This window comes from Peromyscus maniculatus, chromosome 13 (genome assembly GCF_049852395.1).
Source record: "Peromyscus maniculatus bairdii isolate BWxNUB_F1_BW_parent chromosome 13, HU_Pman_BW_mat_3.1, whole genome shotgun sequence".
Taxonomy (NCBI): Eukaryota; Metazoa; Chordata; class Mammalia; order Rodentia; family Cricetidae; genus Peromyscus; species Peromyscus maniculatus.
In genome coordinates this window covers 58,227,878-58,251,561 of record NC_134864.1, presented here as the reverse complement: position 1 = coordinate 58,251,561, position 23,684 = coordinate 58,227,878, and the positions used below count along the sequence as shown (strand labels likewise).

The following is a 23,684-nucleotide window of genomic DNA, read 5'->3' as shown; positions in this document are numbered from 1 at the left end:
CATAAATAAACCAAGGGTTGGAAGCCAGGCATGGTGGGATTCATGAGTAATTAAGGAAGCCTGGACAACACAGGGAGACCTTACCTCAAAAAGAAAGAAAGTAAGTTTGTAAGTAAGTAAATAAACACATAAATAAGTTTTAGGGGTAACTGGAGAAGCAGCTCCTTTGTTTCAGAAGGTCGGAAGGGTACACATGAAGAAACTTGATAGCCCCCAAGCAGTAACATCCCGTAAAGAAATGAGTAAGCATGCCCGGAGACCAGCGAGGTGGGCCTGGCTGGAACTGCAGATCTGGGAGTCATCAGAAGTCAGATGGTATTTTAATCCCAAGAGAAGGTGAGGTCCACCTGGGCAGGACGTGGAGAGAGATAGGTGACTCAGAGTCTGAGCTCTACGAGACTCACAATGAAGGCACAGAACTAGTCAAGGGACAGGGGAGGAGTCTCTCAGGACAGGTCTGCAAGCCTGTCACCATCCCCTCACTGAGTCCCTTCCCCACTGTGGTGTGCCTGGTCGTCAGTACAGCTGGAGGTAAGTATTAGAACACTAGCTCTCCCTTTTTCGGAACATGCTGGTCTTCCGCATGGGAAATTGGGAGGGTAAAATTCCATATGGAGTTTTAGTATGGACACCGTTGGCTATTGTTTGAGGGGGGGGTCTCCATCTTTTATAAAACGACAAGCTTTGTAAGTCGGGTGAGCAGGAACACCTTTATTTTGGTAGGATAATTCTGCAAAGACTTCTCCTTATGAAGACTTTTGGGGCACTTGACAAGAGTCTGTCCTGTTCCTTTCTACACCCCCTCCCCCCACAGGACCCCAATAATGTGAAGCTTATTGCGACTACATGGAGTTTTAAATATTAAGCCTAGAAGAAGCAGCCCATTTCATTTCATGCACCAAACTATATAAGCATACTACATAACTTCTCCTGTATAAATCTGGGAAAAGCTGTGAAAGAAGGACCCAACATGTGTTCAGGGCAAAAGTTGTGCTAGTGTGCTAGTGCCGCTTATTAACAATTTTAATACTTAATACATCCCGTGTTCTGAAGACAAAGAGTCTGAGGGTTGGTGTGACCGCATTATTTCCCTACATTTTACACCCACAGTATTGGAGTGTGGGGGCTGGGAGACTTGTGGGTTTCTCAAATGTGGATTCCTTTCATCATATTGTGCTGCCTTCTCTACTGTAGGCTTGTGCCTCCGTGTCTGTAAACTCTGAAATGCTTTTCAGGCTGTAGGCAGTTGAGGAAGCCCTGAGTGAGTGAAGTCCGGAGGGAGGAAGTTTTTATTGTTGACATGGGCATGGCCAGGTCATGGACTCCAGTCCTTCAGCCTCACGGGAATGCCACAGCTTCCCCCAGGTGAGGCTCAGAGGGGTGGCAAAGACTTCCTCCAGGATCCAAGGGGTTCCCAGTGTGGATGTTGATAGCATATGCAGAAAATGCCCTCCATACCTTTCTCCCTCCCAGATATTTATGGCCTGAAGACTACAAACCTGTCTCCTTGACTCAGCTGTAGACTTTAAATCCTGCCTCTATGTTCAGGTGTGCAATAGCCCCAACTTCCTGTTCTACTGTGTAATAAACGAGCTTTCAGGGTGCTGTGACTTCTTCCTCAGAGAGTCCAGTCCACCTAATCCTAGAGTTTTTGTCTGTGTTTATCTTTTCTTCATTCCCTTCCGGTTAGGTCAATCCCTGAAGTGGTGCAAGGAGTCAGCATTGGGCAGTTTGGGGTGAAGTGGTGTGAGTGAATAACCGTTGTCCGCTGTGTGGTGGTATTGTGTTCCCCAAAATAATTGTGCACCCTAATAAACTTATCTGGAAGATCAGAGAAGCAGAACAAGCCACAGCCACCTCACCTTGCCAATTCCTCAGCTGATCCTGTTTCCTCAGACTGGAAGCTTCTGAGTCCTCATCCAAATGGATCTCAGCTGAACTGCTGCTCAAAAGCCTAAAAGCTTAACTGACCCTAGTGCCTGGATTTCATACCTTATATACCTTTCTGCTTCCTGCCATCACTTCCTGGGATTAAAGGCATGTGAGTCACCATGCCTGGCTATTTCCAGTGTGACCTTGAACTCACAGAGATCCATGGATCTCTGCCTTCGGAATGTTAGGATTAAAGGTGTGTGTGCCACCATTTTCTGGCCTCTATGTCTATCTAGTGGCTGTTCTGTTCTCTGATCTTCTTTGATCAGATAAGTTTATTAGGGTGCACAATATTTTGGGGAACACAATATCACTACACCACTGTGCTATTTTTTTCCTCTGATCTCCTCTAAACACCTCTATAATTGTTACACTAGCTTTACAGTGGTTTGTTCTCACCATCACAGAGTAGAGGAGGAAGTTGACGCTCACAGGAGGAGAGCCCTTTGCCTCGAGTGGATGACAGGGCTGCTCCTGAGGACAGCGTGTGGAATAGCCACTAGATAGACAGAGAGGCCAGACAATGGTGGCACACACACCGTTAGTCCTAACATTCCGAAGGCTGAGCTCCATCTGGATCTCTGTGAGTTCAAGGTCACACTGGAAATAGCCAGGCATGTTCCTTGCTTCCTCTGCTCCGGTTGCCTGCTCCAAAGCTGTCCCATCAGAAAGGCCCTCTCTTACCGAGGTGTCCACACAGTTCTCCCTCCAGATGACATCCTTTGGTCTGCTTAATTTCTCTGTAAAATCCATTACACCTATGCATCCTAGTTTCCTGGCTAGAAGGCATGCTCTGTGGAAGCGGGAATGGGGCGATTTTCATTCTCTGCTGGATCTGAAGCTCTAGGCTGTGCAATAGTAGATGCACAATAAAAAGCAGGGCTGTGACTGTGGGAAAGTGTGCAACTGCAGGTGCAGGCAGATCGGATGCAGGTGGATGAACTGAGGGGATGAAGCATCCTTTGAATAAAATGGTGTAGAGCAGGGCTGACAGGAGAAAAGAGAATGGGCAGATGTAAAAGACAGCAGAAAGAAACCTGAAAATAAACACCAAGAACATGGAGGTAAGACTGTTTTCGTGAAACAGTAGGGTATCTGGAAGAGTGTTGGGGGGGGGGAGAGAAAGAAAATGCATTTCTTAGCATCTGTTAGTAAAAGCAAGATTTCAAAAGAAAAGAAGAGAGGTATTCCGAATGCGGGATACTTCATGGAGAGTAAAGACCATACTAAGCATGCTTCTAGAAGGCTAATTGTAGAGTTAAGGTTCATATGCTGCTGAAGAATCAAGGCTTCGTATAGTGTTTCATACTTAGAAAACAGAGTATCTAATTCTTCAGAAAAGGAGGGGTTTGTGGCAAGGAACAGTGCAGTTTGCTATGTGCCTGTTGGTTGGGGATTTGGGAGGAACTGATTGGTCCATGACTTCCTGTGCATTTGAGGGTGGGGCATTTGAGAACCTCGGTCTTTTCAGTCTCTTCTTTTTTTTTTTTTTTTTTTTTTTTTTTTTTTTTTTTTTTTTTTTTTTTTGGTTTTTTTGAGACAGGGTTTCTCTGTGTAGCTTTGCGCCTTTCCTGGAGCTCACTTGGTAGCCCAGGCTGGCCTCGAACTCACAGAGATCCGCCTGGCTCTGCCTCCCGAGTGCTGGGATTAAAGGCGTGCGCCACCAACGCCCGGCCAGTCTCTTCTTTTATAATCCCATTTTTTTTTCTTCCTGTTCTCCCTACAAAGTAGCAACATTTTCATTATTGGTAATATGAATACCGATGCTGAGAACGGAAGTGTTTATTGAACACTTACTGTCTGCCAGGTACAATTCTTTACATGATTTCATATGATCTAGCAGCTTTCATTTTCTCATTAGCTGTCAGCGACAGGAACAGAGAATATTCTCATTTTACAGGGGAAATGAGATGCCATAGGTGTTTTGCTCCAGGTCACATGACTAATGAACATCCCAGTAGCATGATGAACTGTCAGCACCCATGCCCTAACCCCCTCTTCCTCTCTAACGGCATCGACTTGCGTTGAGCGTTCAGCTTGTTTGGAATTCTGCCACATGCACTGATTTCCTATGTCCTGATCACCGTAGCATGCCACTCCCACTGCTTAGCTCCTTGTGGATGATGTTTGGCATGAGTGAGCTGCCTCAGCTTGGCTCTCTAGGCACCAGCACCAGATAGTCTCGGAATGACTCAGTGACCATTGTTACCTGATCGTAGGCATTCATAGGCATTGTCAAAGGCAGCTTCTGACATATCTTCAGTTCAGTTGTTGGGACTTAGAGTGAAGCACCCAGGCTCAGGTTCTCTGTCACAGCAGCAGGTAGAACATGGCTCACTGTGCTGTTTTTTGGAGCCTGTAAAACCTTAGATGTTCTGGATCACTGGAGGAGGTGGAAGAAATATAGAACTTGATGATTTATGAAACCGAGGAAATAAGGAAATCAAAATGCTTTAAGTAAAATGGGAAAAGCTCATTAAAGGTATTGGGATACATTTTAGACAACAGTGGGAATTTGAAGTTCTAAAGGAATAAATGTTAAAGAGAAAATATAAAAATAATAGCAGTTAGTCACACATCCATTAACCTCCACCCATCTAGTAACATTAACTATACTGAGGAATTAGAGACAGGAACAAAGACCAGGAATAGATCAGAAGCAGCATGTAGGCATTCTAGAGATAATTAATATTCACAGAATTAAAAAGATGTTCATATTATTAGAAATAAAAATTAATATTATTATAATTACATATAAGTGAATACTGTGCCATATACATTGTCTTAGGTTTTTTTTTGTCTAATATTAAACAGGATGCCCTTTAATTTCTTGTGTTGGTTATTAAAAGCATGAACTAGCTGTGACTACCAACATGTACACATTTTGTCATTCTTGGAGGGGGAAAGATTAGATGATGACCTAACCTTTTGTAGATCATGACTGATGGTAATATTGTCTTATGATGTCTTTGTACATGTAAATTGTGTGAAAGCTGTGGTCTGTGTTGGAAATTGCCCATCAACATGTAGGTTCCATTCCCATGAGTCCCTGTTTGTGGGAACAGTTGACATATGCAAAGACAACTGTGAAATCATCACCCTCTGAAGGCGTGTAATCGTGATGCTGAAGCCAAGTGACCTCTGCCTAGGGCTAAGTGCCACTCTATTTCCAGTCCTCTGTATGACATACAGGACCAACATACAGTATCAAACCAATATATGGTGTGAATTGGAAACACTGAGGAGATTTTCCCATGTGAGAAGCACTTGTAGGTTCTGTGCCTTTCAGATTCATTTAGGGAAACAACTGGAAGCTTTGACTTCGCTGTTTCCGATGCTGCGTCTCTGCCTTTTTGGTGTGCCATTTCCCATTGTCAGCAGATGCCATTCTTTGCCTACTGCCTGACAGTAGGTGAACGAGTGAGATGTAAACGTGTATTTAGGGCACCCCTGGGCAGAGGGTGGGAGAGCAGACTCTTTAGGAGACAATGAAATGTTTGGAGATCATGACTTTACAAACCATGGGCTTTTGCCACTTTTCCCAAGAGGAAAGTCAATGACCAAGACTGTTTCTAAGGTTGGTGGGTGCCCCTGGGAACCTCATCTGCCAATCACTCCCCTGAGAAACACAGCAACAAACCTGTCAGGGGATCCCAAGCTCATAGCTATGACATTTGGGAGGTCAGAGAACTGCCATGTAAAAATAGAGAACACTTTGGAAAGAAAATCTCCATTCATCCCAGACATGGAATGGTACTGTCTGAAAGAGTCTTTACCTTCCAGTGACATCCAGACTGGAGGCCCAGGATAGGTTTGCTATGGTTAAAATCAGTACTTCAAGATCTGTGTGTTTAAAAACAGGAAAAAGACTGGCGGTTGGAAACCTCAGCTCTCTTTGTTACTGTTTTTGAAACATCAGGACATCGGCTTGTCTCTTGGGACTGCGCCCAGGCACTCTAATTTTGCTGAAGGATCTAGTCAGGTCCTTGGAGTGAGTTTAGTGTTCTAAATTAGTTATATTTTGATTTTACTTGGATTTGTGGAAAAACTAAAAATCACCGTCTAAGAGAGGCACTTCCAGGTTCTGCCTACCTCTCCTGAAATTATATTTTGGTTGTTATGTTGGACACACAAAAGTAAACAAAAAAACATTCTGAAAATGTGCAAGGAGTTTGAGCAGCATCTCTCTGAGAACCAGCTCATATTCCCTTGGACTGAATGGCATTAGTTTATTCTGAGAAGTATAATGGGGCTTCCCTGTACCATTCAGTGACGTGAATGTTAGGATAATTCCTTTCTGCCCTAGAATGTGTGGGTATCCGGAATACCATAGAGATTTTTTTTTTAATCACCAGACATTTGAAAGGGGATGAGTAGTAGAAGAGGGAAGACAGAATTACAGATTCAAGCTATATCCACTGTCATTGAAAGCTGAAAATCGTGAACCAGAGGAAATCAGGAGACAAGGAATCATCTGCCTCCAGGAAAGAGTTAGAAACTGGAAGCCAAAGTCCGAATCAGAATCAAGATGGCAGTGAATGGGACTGGAAATGGGGACGGTGCTTATCAAAGGAATGAGCAGAAATCCATGTGGTTTCCAAGCTAGATCCCACGGGGCCTTGCTTTTCACACCATCTTTCTGACAGAAGAGGACCAGCAACTGTGGTGCAAGGAGACTGGGGACCTCAAGACCCACTGCACAGTGCACAGCTTGGTTCTGTTATCTGAGTTCCGGGGACTCCGGAACACCCTGGAGGTTTGGTTTTGGAAAGAATGACTGTGCTATGAATCCTTGCACTTTCTGGAAATTACATCAGCATTCCCTTGCCCGTGCTATTCGGAAATACGTATCACAAATTTAATTTGGTTAATTCACAAGCCTATTTTTTTTTTACCTGTTCAATTTAATACCATTCAAATTTGCCAACAAGTGATCTGCCGGTCTGCCAGACTACTCGAGGCAAAATGTGAATCATCAGTGGCTAAATGGCTTTTCTTGACATTGAATAAATTTCCAATTTCCTATTTAGCAATGATGCATGTATATAACTGGCCTTAATAGGAAAATAAGGTCATTCAACTCTTTATCTAACTCAGGTCTTCACATAATTCTGCCCCACTGTGGAATATCTTATAAGTCAGTCTAGTATGTTTTATGCACATATACATTTACATAATATGATGCAAACATATGCGGATTTGAGGGTAAATACTCATGGATGTGAATAGTGAAATGTTTATTAACTCATTTAATATCAATTTACTTCATAAATCAAGGTGCAATTACTTTTCAACCATATTTGAAAAGATGAAGATTTTGAGAGTGCACGTAATTGTCCATAAAATCTCTCTCATGTTGTTGATTTCATTACTTCACTTTTAGTTTGTCTTAAAAAACACACATGGGGATCCTGGACCCAAGTGTTAAATTCACTGACATAGGAACCCTGTTGTATCTGCTGTCTTCTATTTCTGATACATGAGATTGACGAAATGGAAGCCATTTTGCATGTGTATGGACAAACGCATATTAGGAATATATTTCTAAAGGGTATGGAAACTTGCATTCTTTCTTGGTAACTACATCAAAGATAATTCATGTGGTTTAAGAAGACAAAAATATTCCTTGGACAAACAAAGAAAATTAGTAAAAATTAGTCCTAACGCAAACACCACAAGAAAAATAAAACAGTATAACTGTATGCCCATAAGTATATGTTAATAAATTTAGTAACAAAAATATAGTGCTTCACAATGTGACTCATTAAAATGAATTTAACTAGCTGGCTGCAGAGGGCCAATACATGTACAATGGTTACAGTAAATATCCAGTGTAACCTTTCTTTTAGACAAAGTATTAGGGAAGAAAATTGCATACTGGATGTCTGGTGGTTTAAAGAATGGTGTTTTTGTTTATGGATTGAGCAAATGCCAGTGGTTTCAAAATAAGAATAGAAATCATACATTATTGTGAAGTTATTTTAAAACAGATGGAGGGCAGTCATAGAATATTTTTGTGACTGAACCAGTCTCTATGAAATTCTTCACAGATCAAGGACATCATGTTTGAGTATCTCTACAAATAATGTTATGAGTATCTTCCCCTGTGTGCATGTTTATAGGGGGATAAAACAGTCCTGGAATATCTAGCCTGAAGGGTAATTGAGGAAAGATCAAGATTTTCTCAGATGCAAATGGAGGTTCATACCAATAATGTCCATGAAGCTAGAATGTTGTTAAAACCTATGGAGCTGTTCGTGTCTCCTCTTGAACTCTGACTTTACTTAATGTTATTCTAACTGTACTTATAGATTGCATCTTAACTTCATATAAGTAGCTTCCTAACTCATTTTGAGTATGCCTAAATAGGGTCTTCTGAGTATTTGGAAATCTGTGCATTTTCATCATCTCAAGCATCAAGATAAGGTAGCTGTAGTCTGTGAAAAGGGTGAGTCACAAAGATTATTTCCCAAAGCAAGCTTTTTTATTTCCAATCCAATGTAATGCTGCTTAATGTATGAAATGTAAATGGGTAAGAATGATTTAAAGCCACCAGAAGTTCTCTTGTGGAGAGAGAGAGAGAGAGAGAGAGAGAGAGAGAGAGAGAGAGAGAGAGAGAGAGAGAGAGAGAGCTATAGGATATTTTATGGATTATTGAACTGAATATTTCTTGGGAAGCCACTGACTAAATGTTTAATTCATTTCTTCAAGAATCTACTTAATTTAACGGTTGCCATTTGATGATATTTAAAGGTTAAAATATAGCATATAATTCTCATCATTTGCAGGATCTTCCAAGTGTGTATGGTTTTTGCAATTTCTTTATCTCATTGTAAACACAGTTTAGAAGTCACGATGTTGCTTCCCCTCCTTTTGTCACAAATGAAACACTTAAACTTTTTACTTGTCATTGCTCAATTGTCTTAACTTTTCCATGTACTTCTTGGCTGTTTAGTTTCAGCTAAATGCACTTGAATTCCTCTGAAATTCTTATGTGTTGTTCTGGTTTATCCATGGTAAGATAATTTGCTAGTTCAAGTCAAGCCAGTATGTTTGGAAACTCATTTAGTTCAGGCTATCCTCTCAGGCCACCAGAATAAATGTCCTAAAATATAAATTTGATCAAACTGTTCTCTTTATTCAAATGTTTCAAAAGCTCTTAGGATGATGTACAAACTCCTTCTAATAGGAGAGTCCATTAAACTTCACAACCTGGCCTGTGGCTGTGGACTCATCACTCGTGGTCTAAGGAACTGGCTTTGACTACTCTGAACTATCACAGCCATTAACGATAGATTTCTTATACCATGGGGTTCTGAGTTAGCTGCAACTGCTTACTTGTCTCTATCCTGCTTACTCTCCTCCTCTGAGTGGGGTGCTCTCAGTAAGAGGCTTTCACAGGAGACTGACTGGCTTGGGCACTCAAAAGCTGTAGGGCTTGGAGTTGTCTCAGGGGTTCATAGGATCCTCTCCTTCTTCCATATTTGCTGAGTCTCAGTGAGCTCAAGTAACAAGCATGAAGCTTCTCTAGAGGCCATTCTTCCCAGTCCCTCCTGCCTGGTACCCAACACTCCTACGGAAGAGATCTGTTTACTCTTCTGGATACTTTGTCCATGTGTTAATTCTCTCTCAGGGATGTTGCCAGTTCCTCCTCATGGAAACTAGATACATCTAAGCATCAATTGCATCTCAAGTTTTATCTGTGTAGAAGCTCCTCATTCACCATAGAATTAGTGGATGCAAGACGGTATTTGCAGAAAGAGTATGTCAACATACCTCAGCAGAACTTCTTATCATGCAGTGACTGCATTAAAACTCTCCACTATCATTTTCCTTCACCTTGTTGTGAACATTTAGATGTGAGAAATAGATTAGATTCACATTTATTTCATGAGCACATGATGTGGCAACAGTTGTGTTTGGAGGCAATGGACATAAAGGTGTTGAGCTGCCTCAATCTTTTAAGACCAGGACTCTAGTAGTAGAAGACTTGAGCTGGGAGCAGGATATTCTGTCTCTCAGGATGATCCTTCAAGGAATTTATTTGCTAGGTCATTGTTCAGAAAAAGATAAAATCATCTCTGTCCTACAGATCATTTCTCAGTGTTTAGAGTATGTATATAGATTTCATATACTTGTTCTTACCCCCTATTCTGGCCCCAGTTGGTAACAAAAAGCACTGACATTCTTGGAAATGCAGTTTAGCTAAGAATCTTTTATCAGTTTTTGTGACCATATTATGATAAGAAAATGGGCATGACTGGATTTACTGTCAGCTGACAGATGTGTGGTTAATATATATTTGATCATGAAAGACTAATATGTTATGGCAGCAAATGTAGTATAATGAGACTTTTAAAAAGTTAGTATTTTAATGTCAGAGAAGCAAACTGGAAATTCAATATATATGCACTCTGTACCTTTTGTCTTCTTGTAAGAATCTGTCAATTATCTTACACAAAATAACAGTGTACTACACTAAAACTTGCTTGACAGAAACATAAATAATGGTATAATTACAAATAAATTCAGAAATTAGTTTGCATTTTTAAACATGTAGGTCAGGTTACATATGGAAAAGTATAAACACATAGACATTATTACTCCATTGTCTGTGATTATTTCAAGTCAATTAGCTTATAAATTCCAGATTCTTTTTAATTCTACAGCATAATATAATGTGAATTAATACCTGCTTTTCAGAAGGAACACAGTGCGCTGTGGCTGTGGATCTAAAGATGTAAGCATCTCTCTATAATTTGTGTTGTTATTTTTGTTTTTGCTAGCCATATAATTTTGTTACATGTGATAAATAACACATGATACCATTGGCCTTAGTGTGTGACCACCCAAAAGACTATAATATTTTCAAATGACTTGGGTCAGTGACCACAAGACAATGACTACTCATAGCAAATAAACACACAGAAGACCACAGGTCCTGAAGAGGCAAGCTGATGCACAGATGACAGGCAGAACAAGCCAATCTACAGATGCTAGACTGAACAAAAATTAAGGATGCCCCTGGCATTCTATGCTGCGGAAGGACCAACACATCTACCTACTTGCTTTCCTTTTTTCTTACAATGAAGTATTTTTAATTACGTCCAATCTGAATACACAGTTAACAACTATTTAGAGAAAAGAACAAGAAACTAGAAAGTTGTCTACTCAAACCATTGCTTTCTAGTTCTTTGAACATGGATCTGTTCTCTTTGTCCCCCAATTTCCTAATCTACAACAGTGAGAAAAATCCCTAAATTTATGCAGGCATATTACCCAGCATATGGTAAACAGTCCACTGTGGTTAGCTTTCTTGCTTCCACCCAGTTACCCATGCATCCTTCAACTTAGCATATTTATGGAGTGAAAACTCTATTCTTGATTATAAGATTAAAAAATGTGTGTCTTTTGAGAACACAGTTTTCCTTCAGATTTCTTCATTCTTAAACTTCTGTGTTTGTTTTTGTATCGCTGAAGATTGCTGTGGATATTGCTCTGTAGGCTGTGAATATGTTGCTCTGATTGGTTGATAAATAAAATGCTGATTGGCTAGTAGCTAGGCAGGAAGTATAGGCAAGAAAGGAGATAAGGAGAATTCTGGGAAGAGGAAGGCTGAGTCAGGAGACACCAGTCTGCCATCCAGGGAGCAGCATGTAATGGCACAGCAGGTAAAGCCATGGAACACGTGACGACATATAGATGAACAGAAATGGAATGAGTTTAAGTGTAAGAGCTGGTCAGTGGTTAGCCTGAGCTAACAGCCAAGCAGTTTTAATTAATATTAGCCTCTGTGTGTTTACTTGGGTCTGAGCGGCTGCCAACCAGGCAGGACACAGGAAAACTTCAGCTACAGAGAACTGTCAACTCTTTAGAGGAGGTGGGACCTGGGAGAATGGAGGCTAAAAATGAGGCAGACTGAAGTCTCATACAATAGCCAACTTTATTCAGAGCATCAGACAATTTGTATTCTGAGGGTTAAGAAAGGTCATATGAATAAAGTATCCAAGCACAAAGGCAAATCACATGTGACAGACAAGCATGTACACAGCAAAAATGTTTTTTTTTTTCACAGAGGCATATAAACAAATAACAATAAGCAGCTGTAATAAATAATCTGAAGTAAGATCACTCCTATCTGGTACACCAAGAATAATTCTATGTTTTAAAGACACCAAGGTCACACGATTCTTGTCTTGTTTTCTTGGAGTGTTCTCACAAGTTCTCAGAATTCTCACACAACTCAATTATTGGACCATGATCCAACAGAGACTCTGAACTAGTACTTTACACTTGCTAACTCTAGCACTTGGCCATTGAACTGCCCCTCAGCCCTAGATCTCTTAATTCTTATTGTGAATAGAAAGCGTCTACAAAAAGCTTTATGGTTTCTTAGCAACACACATGTGTGCAATGTCAGAAAAACGACCCCAAACTTGCTTTTTATCTTTGCAAATGTCCTATTTCATGGTCTTCTTTACTTTTCTCTTTGCTTTCTTCCAGTACCTCACGAAAAATCTTTCTGAAGCTAGACTCTTCTATGAGGTCTCTCTTTCTCTCTCTCTCTCTCTCTCTCTCTCTCTCTCTCTCTCTCTCTCTCTCGTTGTTGTTTTGGTTTTTTTGAGACAGGGTTTCTCTGTGTATTTTGGTGCCTGTCCTAGATCTTGCTCTGTAGACTAGGCTGGCCTCGAACTCACAGAGATGGGCCTGGGCCTGGCTCTGCCTCCTAAGTGCTGGGATTAAAGGCATATGCCACCATCACCAGGCTTTTATGGGGTCTCTTTAGACCCATGAAATCAGTGACTTAAGGGACTGTGGTCCCTAGCTCTCAGCATATGTAACTCTAATTAATAATACTTGCCCAATATGCCTTTGGCAGTTTGAAGTAGTTTCTGTGTTACATTGCAAGCATTGGCCTAGACTATATTTCCTTTGGATCTCATTCCTGAAACTGCTTTTTTTTTAAAAAAAATATTTTTATTTTATAATTAACTTAATTTCACATATCAGCCATGGATTCCCCCATCCTCCCTCCTCCCACCCCCAGCCCTGCCCCTGTAATCCACTCACCATTCCCACCTCCTCCAAGGCAAGTTCTCCCCTGGGGAGTCAGCCCAGGTTGGTAGACACAGCCTAGGCAGATCCAGCCCCCTCCTCCCTACACCAAGGCTGAGACCATGATTGGAAAAAGCACAGGGACAAATAGCCAAATTAGTGGAAACACATGAACTATGAACCAATGGCTGAGGAGCCCCCATGGAACTGGACCAGGCCCTCTGGTTAAGCGAGACAGTTGATTGGCTTGAACTGTTTGGGAGGCCCCCAGGCAGTGGAGCTGGGACCTGTTCTTGGTGCATGGGCTGGCGTTTTGGAGCCTGGGGCCTATGCTGGGATACCTTGCTCAGCCTAAAACTGCTTTTCAAAGCCACGAGGGTTTGAAAGGGATAACTGGCCCTCTCCTGTTCTTCTTTTATTTTCAATCTTTATACTCATCATGGTAGAGAATGATTGCTACCCCATGCTCTTAATTTGGGGTGGTTTATGTACTTTAGTCTTCATATCTTTTTATTAATATGATTTCCTGATACTATTCTCAGTCGTAACCTGAATCCTGAATTTAGCTTATACTGAGGTCCTCAGCAGGCCTGAGTCATGTAGAGCACTGTGATGCACAAACTAACCTGAAAATAGTGGTTAATTTTTCCCATCTTATATATTTAATAATTAAAAGTTCAAAATTATAGTGATCTTAGACAAAAAGTTATGGCATAGAAGGCTCTAGGTACAAAGAAAATGAAATGCTCAAAGCCTCTGTGTCAAATATATATTCAAATGTACACAGCATGTGATATAACTTGGTAGCTAACCAAGGGGTTTAGAAGACAGGGTATGACATGAAGTGGAAGTAGACAATATTCACTTGAGGCCAACACTTGAAAGTAATAAACTTGCTTTTCCACTCCCTGTGTGAAGCCACATGGCCATTTTATTTATTAAGAAACCAAATTCCATGCTAGTCTATTCATCAACCTACTAGGGGACCTCCAAAGGAGTCATCAACTTACAAGCTAGCTGACCAAATTAGAGGATGATCCAGAGATGAACCCTGAACATATAAAACTGGCTATGTTTAGGACTTTTCTAGACAAGCTACTATATGGAAATATAAACCACTTAGCATTTTGTCTTTGTAGAAAGGAGGTGAGAAAAACGGGAAAACTAAGATGTCCTTATGGAAATCCATTCAGTTGACCAATGAAAGCACAGTCAGAATGGTAGAAAATGGAGCAGTGAGAAGGAGCTCAGGCTGGACCAGTCCTCAGAACCACGTTTGCACCATGGAAGAGCAAGAGGTGGCTCCTAAGAAACAAGTGTGACCGGGCAGGAACCGGCAGGTGGCTAAGCCTATTGCCTAAGGTTTTGCTTTGGTCTTTGTCTTTGAAATGCTCAGCTATGTGGATTCTTCTCTGTGCAAACTCACAGGAAATTTGGAGGCCAAAAATTGGGAGGCACAAAAGAAACAAAGGGAAACTCATCTTATTTTTTAGCAAAAAGGAATAGTTTGAGTGTTTCCTAAATTTCTACTCTTCATGTTTCTATCTCATATATTTCTAGATTTATTCAAGGGGAGGCAGATTGAATCAAGTATCATTCTATCACAATGTTGTACCATCTGGAAATATCAGAAAAGGTGGGTATAGATTGGATATGTTTAGTGTCACCTGAACCGGAGTTCTATAAAATCAATGTGACATTTTCATCCTCGATGGAATGTATAGCAACATGATTATTCCCTTTTCTCATTCTTAGTTTGAATATTCTGCTCAGCAGCTGTCACATTTATTTATTTTGCAAAGGATTCATAAACACGGTACACAGCAGGCAACATTTTGCACTAGTAAGCATCCCTATTTAATACCTTGGACATGGTTGGTTGATTTAAGGCTTGAAGTTGGTTCATAACAGTTAGATTGTTAACAGGTTGGGACCTGATTTACCTTCTGACCTTTTCTTCCCTAGACCCTAACTTGTCTAAGCTCCCTAGGTTTTTGTGATTCAAATCAGACAACATGAGCCTGAAGAGTGGATTCAAACACTTCTTAACTAACACAGAAGTGCTAGTCAAGTTGACCGATGTTGCTTTTCTGTTTTCAACATGTTGAATTAATCTTATATGTGTTTGTTGCAGTCTGAGCTTGGGCAAATACTGCTCTCCATTATTTATTCCACATTCTTGCTTGGGCAAAACCCCTTTGGTTTTATCTTTCATTTCTCATCCTAAAGGAAGAAATAAGTCATTTATAAGATATCTAACTTTGTCTACTTACATGACTTTAACTTTTATTGTGTCTTTCTGGATACGTTCTTGTTATTAAAGGTTGAAGGAAATCAAACTCACTCCCTATCACATCTCTCATTTGCTTTATTATTCTACATTTTAGAAGAGAAATGGAGCCAAGCAGATTCTTTCCTTTAAAAATTTGAATCAGAGCAGTGCAGTGGTGGCCCACACTTTTAACCCCAGCACTTAGGAAGCAGAGGCAGGCTGAGCTCTCTGAGTTTGAGGCCAACTTGGTCTACAGAGTGAATTCTAGGACAGTCAGGGCTATACAGAGAAACACTGTCTTGGAAAACAAAAACAAAAGTAAACAAACACAAAATTGAGTCAGGAGTACTGAAGTTGGCTATTAGCAGCAGGCCTTTGGTTAGGAAGGTCATATGGAGCTTAGGATCATCAGGAGGTGGAGAATCTAAGTAAGCAAGTGATACTACCTAGTTGTCTAGACAAACAGAAGAGCACCATAAAAGGAGACTTGGAAGAACCACAAGGGTCCGGACAGCTCCCATGAAGAGATGTAATTGCTGGAAGTATCACAGAAATTGCATGTGCTTAGATAAGGGAGAGACTTACTAAGTCACATATCCTTAGATTTCAAAGCTTCATTGTGAGATAATAAGATGTAGTAACTATCAATATTGAGTCTAGGATAATATGGCTATTTGTGTGACATTTAATCAACAAACTAATAAATTCTAATATTCATCTCGTCCTCTACCTTTCAGAGTTATTTGAATTAGGTGAGATAGCTCGTGTGAAGCAGGATTCCTTATGCATTCATTCTTAAAAATGTTAGCTGTTATTTTTTAATTGTGCATCAGTATAATAGATGGCATATAAAATTGGTAATTTTTGCAAGCTATACCTTGTAGCAATGGATATACAATATAAAGAAGACTTGTGAGCAGCATGGGAAAAGAAATGTTCTATTTAGAGTACACAAGAAGCATTTTCTATAGTTATAAAGGTGTTATTTGCAAAAGCCTTTTCAGATGCACCATGTGTGTTTTTATACAGGCCCATGCTCATGATAATTTGAAGACTACTGCATTCCATGTATACCAGAGGGTTTGGTATCTGACATACACAATTAGTTAGTTTCCAAGTCTATCTTGGAAGAAGGGACAGAAGTCTGTCTATTGGTGAGGCCAGTTCACATGCAAGGCTGTTGTTGTGTGTATACGTGAAGTAAGTGAGCTGTCAATAACTGCGCACCTCCTGCTTTAGGGGTTTTGGAATCCCAAAGCTTGAACTAACTTCTGTCTTCAAGAAATTTAACATCTTTGTTGGGATGTCTCCTGTGCCAACTCTTCTGTATCCTTCAGATAAAAAGAGTGTTAAGTGTTCTCGACATAAAATTATTTCTATGTGAAGTAATAGGCATGCCATTTAGCGAGATTTAAACACTGAGCAATGTACGTGTACTTCAAAGCATCACGTTATACACAGTAACAACAAAATTTTAATCTGCCAATTAAAATGAAAGAAAAAAATGGTAAAGCAGAGCATCTCTTCTTACCATCCTGAAATATGTCCATATAAAGATGCAGTGGATATAATATTTCAGCCTTAAAGATCCAAATCAAGCTTATCAGAAAACTTTATCAGTGTGAGATAGACACATGCAGGTATGAATAACTTAGATGAAAAATTAGTGATGTACCTGTCTCATAAAAAGAGTTAGAAGCTGCTGCCATCAAACAAGTGTAGAAATAGAAACAAAGACACTGAGAGAGCGTAAGGATCAGAGGAAATGCACAAACTGCAAAACGCAAGTGCTTAAAGAACTCCAGGAATATGTGCCGTTAACAATAGACAAATTTTCTTGAAATATAAAAGATAAGACTGCAAAAATGTTTGATGATTGTCTAGAATCATGATGAATAAACTTTTAACAACCTGTAGGAAAGGAGGGCAGTTTTCTAAATGTCTCTTTGTATCAACAACTAAAATCAAGAGCAAGCATCTTGATTACTGCAAGAAACATACCTTCATGGAGATAAAACTGATGTCACTAGCATGTGATTGATGGCTCCTTTCTTCCACATGGGACACACCCCTATCCTGTTTTCCCTTCGACCACACTAGCAGTTCTTTGAATTTGTTTTGCTTCCTAAGGATACCCACAGTCCTCTTGATCTTGCCTAATGCCATCACATAAGAACGGTTACACAGGAAACTTCTAAAATGTTGACCTCTGTTCTGAACTCCAGTCTCTGCTCTGCCTCTGTCTTATCCACAGGTGACCCTTACAGTTACTGGGAACCCCCTCATTCTGTCTGCTCATGTCCCAAAGCATGGAATCTTAGTGGACTGTCTTCTATTCCAATTACCTTTGATCTATTAGTAAACTTTATGGCTCTATCTTCAAAAGGATGTACAGAATGTGCCACTGTGTTCATTCATTCATTCATTTATTCATTTTTATGCACTTACCAAGCTTCCTATAGTAGTCTTTGAACTGCTCATTCATTTTGTGTCTTTAATCTTTCCCATAATATGTTCTTAGCCAAGTGGTCAGAATAAACTTTTAAGAACTATATTGGGCCATACAATTCCACATCAAAACCTCTGATGACTTTCCATATTAGTTAGAGTAAAACTAACATTTCTCACAGGGGTTGTATAATCCTCCACACAATGTTGTTTTTGCCTGTTGGAATAGATTTATTATTACTTTAGCTTTTCCTCTCTTACACTTAAAGCGATCTTTTCATAAGGTACGTTGATGGCTCGAATGGTTTTATCTCTTCAAGTTCTTTTAAGAGTGTCATTCTCGAGCCGGGCGGTGGTGGCGCACGCCTTTAATCCCAGCACTCGGGAGGCAGAGCCAGGTGGATCTCTGTGAGTTCGAGGCCAGCCTGGACTACCAAGTGAGTCCCAGGAAAGGCGCAAAGCTACACAGAGAAACCCTGTCTCGAAAAACCAAAAAAAAAAAAAAAAAAAAAAAAAAGAGTGTCATTCTCTCAGCAGCTGGCTTCAACCACACTGGCAGCATTACATCTCTGTTTCCCATCTTCTTTTCTTTTGAAAATGGCTTTATCTACCTATTTTCTCATTTCTGTGTACTTGCGCATGTGTGTGCATGCGTGGAGCTCAGAGGATCGCCTTTGCAGGTAGGTGGTTCTTACCTTCCACCACGTGGGTCTCAGGGATAGAACTCAGCTCTCCAGGTTCGGAGGCAAGTGCCTTTACTTGATGAACCATTCTGCTAGCCCGTCCTATGTTCTTCCATTGTTTTTCTTTATTAACAGTCTTCATACTTAATGCTGTACACTTTACTTTTCCTGTATTCTTCCACAGGAATGCAAACACTAAGGGTTTTTATTAGTTTTGTTTCCTCTTGTGTCTTTCAAGCCTGGAGTAGAGCAATACAGAAGGCAGGTGAAGAAAAGAGGTCTCACAGATTCCTAACAAGAAAACAGCCCAGTGGAAAAAGTGAATGGAGAGTGTGTGACTGTCGTGAGCACTGGTCTGCCCATTGTCCCTCCCTGTCCCTTTGTAATGGTCACTGTCCTCACTCAGGGCATCCGGGGTTCAGTCAGGAGCTGCAGCACCTCCTGCAGCCAGAGTGTGCTGGTCACGTCCCAGCATGGCTCTCTCTGTGGACGTCCGAGAAAGTTCTTTCTTCTTTCCTTCCATTGCTCTCCCCCTCCACCCCATTTTCTTTCTACTCTGATTAAATGGGACCCCATAACCACTCTTTGACCAGGGGATGAAAGGAGGAGGGGAAAGCTCAGTGCATCTAAGGTCCCAGGGATCTAGAAGACCCCTGTATCGGGCCTGGAGTGCTCACCCCTGTACCAGGGCTGGAGTGCTCACCCCTGCACCAGGGCTGGAGTGCTCACCCCTGCACCAGGGCTGGAGTGCTCACCCCTGCACCAGGGCTGGAGTGCTCACCCCTGTATCGGGCCTGGAGTGCTCACCCCTGCACCAGGGCTGGAGTGCTCACCCCTGTACCAGGGCTGGAGTGCTCACCCCTGCACCAGGGCTGGAGTGCTCACCCCTGTACCAGGGCTGGAGTGCTCACCCCTGCACCAGGGCTGGAGTGCTCACCCCTGCACCAGGGCTGGAGTGCTCACCCCTGCACCAGGGCTGGAGTGCTCACCCCTGCACCAGGCCTGGACTGCTTACCCCTGCACCAGGACAGAACTTCTGTTCCTGCATATTCTATATGAAAGAAAAGCAAGTTCTCACTATGTTCCGTTTACATGAGCTTTCTATAAAAGAAGCTGAATTTAATCTGTATCTGATACAAACAAGAATAAGTTCCTTATAGAAAATACCTAAATGAGAACTACAAGTCTTAGAAGATGCTTTATCTCATTTGTCTCCTGAAAAAAGATAACAGAATTAAAGGGACAGAAAGGATCATGTTTTATCCTTTTATACACTGGAAAAAAATAGAGCAAAACTGCTTAAGATTAAGAGCAAAACTGTGACGCTAGCTCTTCATTTAAAATCTGTGCATGCTTGGGAAAATTTCTCACCCACAGAGTTTCCTTCCATTATATGAGCTAATATCTACAGAAAGTTCAGAACTATGCCTGGATTACGACATTTTAATGACCGCTATTTGACACTTACAGAATTGAGAGCGGAGAACCTTAGATCTCTGGAAATTGTAGACAACACAGAAAATGGTCAGGGATACCTTAAAAATATATAGGAACACACCCAAGCACCCAACTAGTAGTATTCCCAAAGACATAAAGGACTCAGTGCCTAAGAATATGTGTGCAAGGACAACTGGAGTGTATCAGTGTGAGAGGAGAAAGCACCCAAGTTCCTCACAAACTGGAATCAAATGAGTTAATTGCCTTTCAATGGAAGGGTGGTGAATAATATGTACTACACTTTAGGCTGAAATACTATTCATTCATCAGATAATCAATTTGATATGTATCGCTTAGCATGTAAAATCTTTATGATCTATGAGGTGTCAATGCAGGTGGCGATCTGAGAAGAGATAAGAATGAAAACCCAGTGCAGACTGACAGCCTGGATCTGACTTCGGAAAGTCTAATGTCAGATGGTTCACAGTCAGCATATGTAAAATAGTACAGTTTGGGAGAAGGTTTCCAGGCAACAACCAGTCCAATCAGTCCACTTGCAGGTGCACAATAAAGCTTAGGGTGTGACTATGTGAAACGCCTTTGCAAAGTACATGTGACCATGAGGGTGAGTTCTATAGCTAAAAGGTCTAGAATCTAGTGTGACCTCTGACTGATAGCATAGAGATCAGCATGTCATAAAGTACTTGTGACGTCTCCCCTAAGGATGGGTAATGAAAGGTTTAGGGATGGAAGAGTCTGGGATAAGCATTCTGGGGAATCTGGGTGAGCTCTGCCTCTATAGCAAAAGGTGGATGAGGTTTGGCTTCACAAGTAGCAAAGAGGTCACAAGGTCAATAACAAAATCCACTCAGCTTTCTGGATGAAATGCAGGGGTTTGATTTTTAGCTCCTCCGTTGAGAAGACACCCTTACGTGATTAACATTCCTGGTTCTCTTAGTGCTTCTCTGTGTCCGCCACAGATCTACTGTTTCCTGATGACAATGAAGAGTCAGAAAACCCGTACCCTACATCCTTGCAAGTGAGCACGGAACAGGTTGGGTGCCAACGAGGGTTCAGATTGGGAGGCTGACTAGAGCTACCACCTGATTGCCGTGTTAAAGGGGTGGCATAGGACTAAAAGAATAACTGCAGTTTGATAAAGTGATGGTAAAGGAATATACGATGTCATATGTAAAATTGCCGGTGAGAATAGGTTCAGTTCATGTATATGAAGCATGCAAAAATGTTTCCCACGTGTTCATGAGGGTGGTCTTAGGGATGTGAGGATTCACATTATTTTGTCTTCTTCCTTACAGTTTAATTTGTTGTCTGATTTTTAAAAAATACCACGTATTGCATACCATTAGAAGAATAGTTTTGTTACTGTGAAATTTAGAAGAGGTAAGGAGATGAGGAAGGAATGGTAGTTGTGACGGCCTCCATGATTTGGTTCTGCTTCTGAGATGTTCATCTGTACAGAGAAGGAAACGTGGGAGCCAGACGAGAATGTGGATGTGGATGTCAGTGGAAGATGGATGAAAGAACCAATCAGCAGAGAGGGCGTCCGTGCTCAGCCAGGTTTGTGTAGAGTGGGGGAACTGGAAGTTTCGGATGCTAGAGCGGGTAACCGAAGGAGGGACTCTTGGGAAGGTTTGTCAAGATAGGACTAGAACAAATGAGGAAAACCTGGGCTATGGACAGGGAAAGGTATGAGGCAGGAGGCTGCCAGTGGTGCAGAAATAAAGAGAGGGAAGGGGAGGCAGATAGAAGAGAAAGAGAGATCTGGAGAGCAGAGGACAGACATTCCAGGTGGATGGGTTTGGTTTTCTCATTGAGTTTTAAGAATCAGAAACCTGTTGGAAGTGAGTGTAAGGAAAGAACTCATGGGAAGAAAGGCGGATGGAGCTCACTAGACAAGTTGAGAAGAAAGCAATCTCCCAGGCAGTGTGTGTGTGTGTGTGTGTGTGTGTGTGTGTGTGTGTGTGTGTGTGTGTGTGGCCAGTCTTTCCCTAGCAGGTTGCCCTTCTGTGCTGAGCATGCTGGACCAAGAAAAGGTGTCAGGATCCACTCTAAGTACCGAGAATAGTGGCTTTGTGTTGGGTGTGAGCTTAAAGGAGAACTCTCCATTGTGCAGGAACAGAGATGCCATGATAGTCCCTGTACAACGCTGTTGAGCAACACACATCTGTGTGTGCTACTGTGGGAGTGCCCTGAAAATAGAAACACACCATGGCTGCTGTTACACGGGAAAAGACCAACTCAGAACTGGAAAAGTATGGAGCAACTTTTTCATATGAAGAGTTGTAGGAAACTAGAATGTTTATGATGTCATTTTTGTTCATCAACTCTTTCAAGACAAGTAGAAAATAACCAGTGGAGGTGATGGGTGAGCCTGACTTTACATGGGAACTCAGGAAACACGGGCTGCTATGCTGGCTCTACCTGAAGGCCCTGTCTTCTTTTGGAGTGGTTAAACTCCGTATTATCAGTCTGCTTCCAAGTCCCATTATATTTGCAAGGAATACTGGGCTGTGGAGGGCTGCACTGCCCGAGGCTCCAGCTTTAGTATCTGCTTCCTTGACAGCTGCCCTTTTGCAAGGGAAGACTCGTAAAACACTGTGTAGCCCTGTCTTCTCCATGTCCTCAGCAACACACGTATGATAGTGGTTACTTACAAATTGAGTCTGGACTTTTACTTTTCTGTGGGACAATATGTCCTTTTGATTCACCATTTATGTAGCTATGATTCCTGCAGTACTTGGCACAAGGAACTGATTAGAGACATGGCAGACGGTCTGATGAACAAGGGGTTTGTGAAGTTATCAGAGACGTGAAAGGACCGTGATCTGATCAGTGGCCCTTGAAAGGCCAGCGGAGTTCCGGGAACAGAGATGTTAGTCTCTTTCTGTTGAGGACCGTGAAGGCAAAGATACAAGGGAAAATGGGCATGTGACACACATAGGATGCTGAACACATCTGTGAGGTGGGACAAAGGGGTCAGGCTAGGCAACAGATTTTAAAGTAGGAGTTGGGATGTGAAATCTGAGAAAGTCAGGCATCACTCCTGGCCCTTAAGAATGAAATTCGGGGCTGGAGAAATGGCCCAGCAGTTAAGAGCATGTACTGCTCTTGCAGAGGATCCAGGTTTGGTTCCCAGGACCCAAATCAGTCAGCTCACTTCTGCCTGTATCTAGTTCTAGGTGATCCTGAAGTCTTCTGTGGGTCTTTGAGTGCATAGACATGGTGCATAAAAACTCAGGCACAAAATAAGGACAGTGGTGTGACTGAGGAGGGGGCCAAATGGCCTTCTGTGATAAGACAGTTCATGCACATGGCTAATAGTGGAAGTTTGACACTAAGGGGGATTTGGGGTTCTGAAGAATTTCAGAAATTCCTAGCAAATTCCTAGCATTCCTAGCAAAAAGTTTCGATTGTCTTGAGTCACTTAGTGGCAACTGGCTATAGCCACAATGAGAAAATAACAAGATAGATACAGTTCCGATAGCATAGACAGGAAAACATAATCTCTAGGAAAATATAATATCAGTAGGATGACTAGATGCCCCAGATGCTAGGACTTCCTAGGAATTTGCTAGAAATTTACCATGGCCTTGATCTGGGGGCTATCCCTCCTTGCTAACGTCAAGTTTACCTCTCAGAATTCCAGGTGCCCTGGCATTTTCATTTTCAAGTCTTCTTAAATCAATGGGCAGTTTATTTGCACTCATGGGCGACATAACTGCCTTTGCAGTTTCCTGAGTGCACCCGCCCTTGTCATTCATGGGCTTTGGTAGCCAAACTGCAAACGGGCCGTGTTGTTCGTGGAAGCCCTATTTGGTATTCTAGCCTTGACCTTT

General features: G+C 41.6%; 1 long non-coding RNA gene across 1 annotated transcript; it reads right to left on the bottom strand.

The window, feature by feature from the left end:
- Positions 1 to 3,699: 3,699 nt before the first annotated feature.
- LOC143268371 (uncharacterized) lies at positions 3,700 to 17,411 on the bottom strand. Its single transcript, XR_013044225.1, has 2 exons — positions 17,261 to 17,411; positions 3,700 to 4,315 (listed from the first exon to the last, which is right to left on the bottom strand). It is a non-coding gene; the product is annotated as an uncharacterized LOC143268371 (long non-coding RNA).
- Positions 17,412 to 23,684: the final 6,273 nt, after the last annotated feature.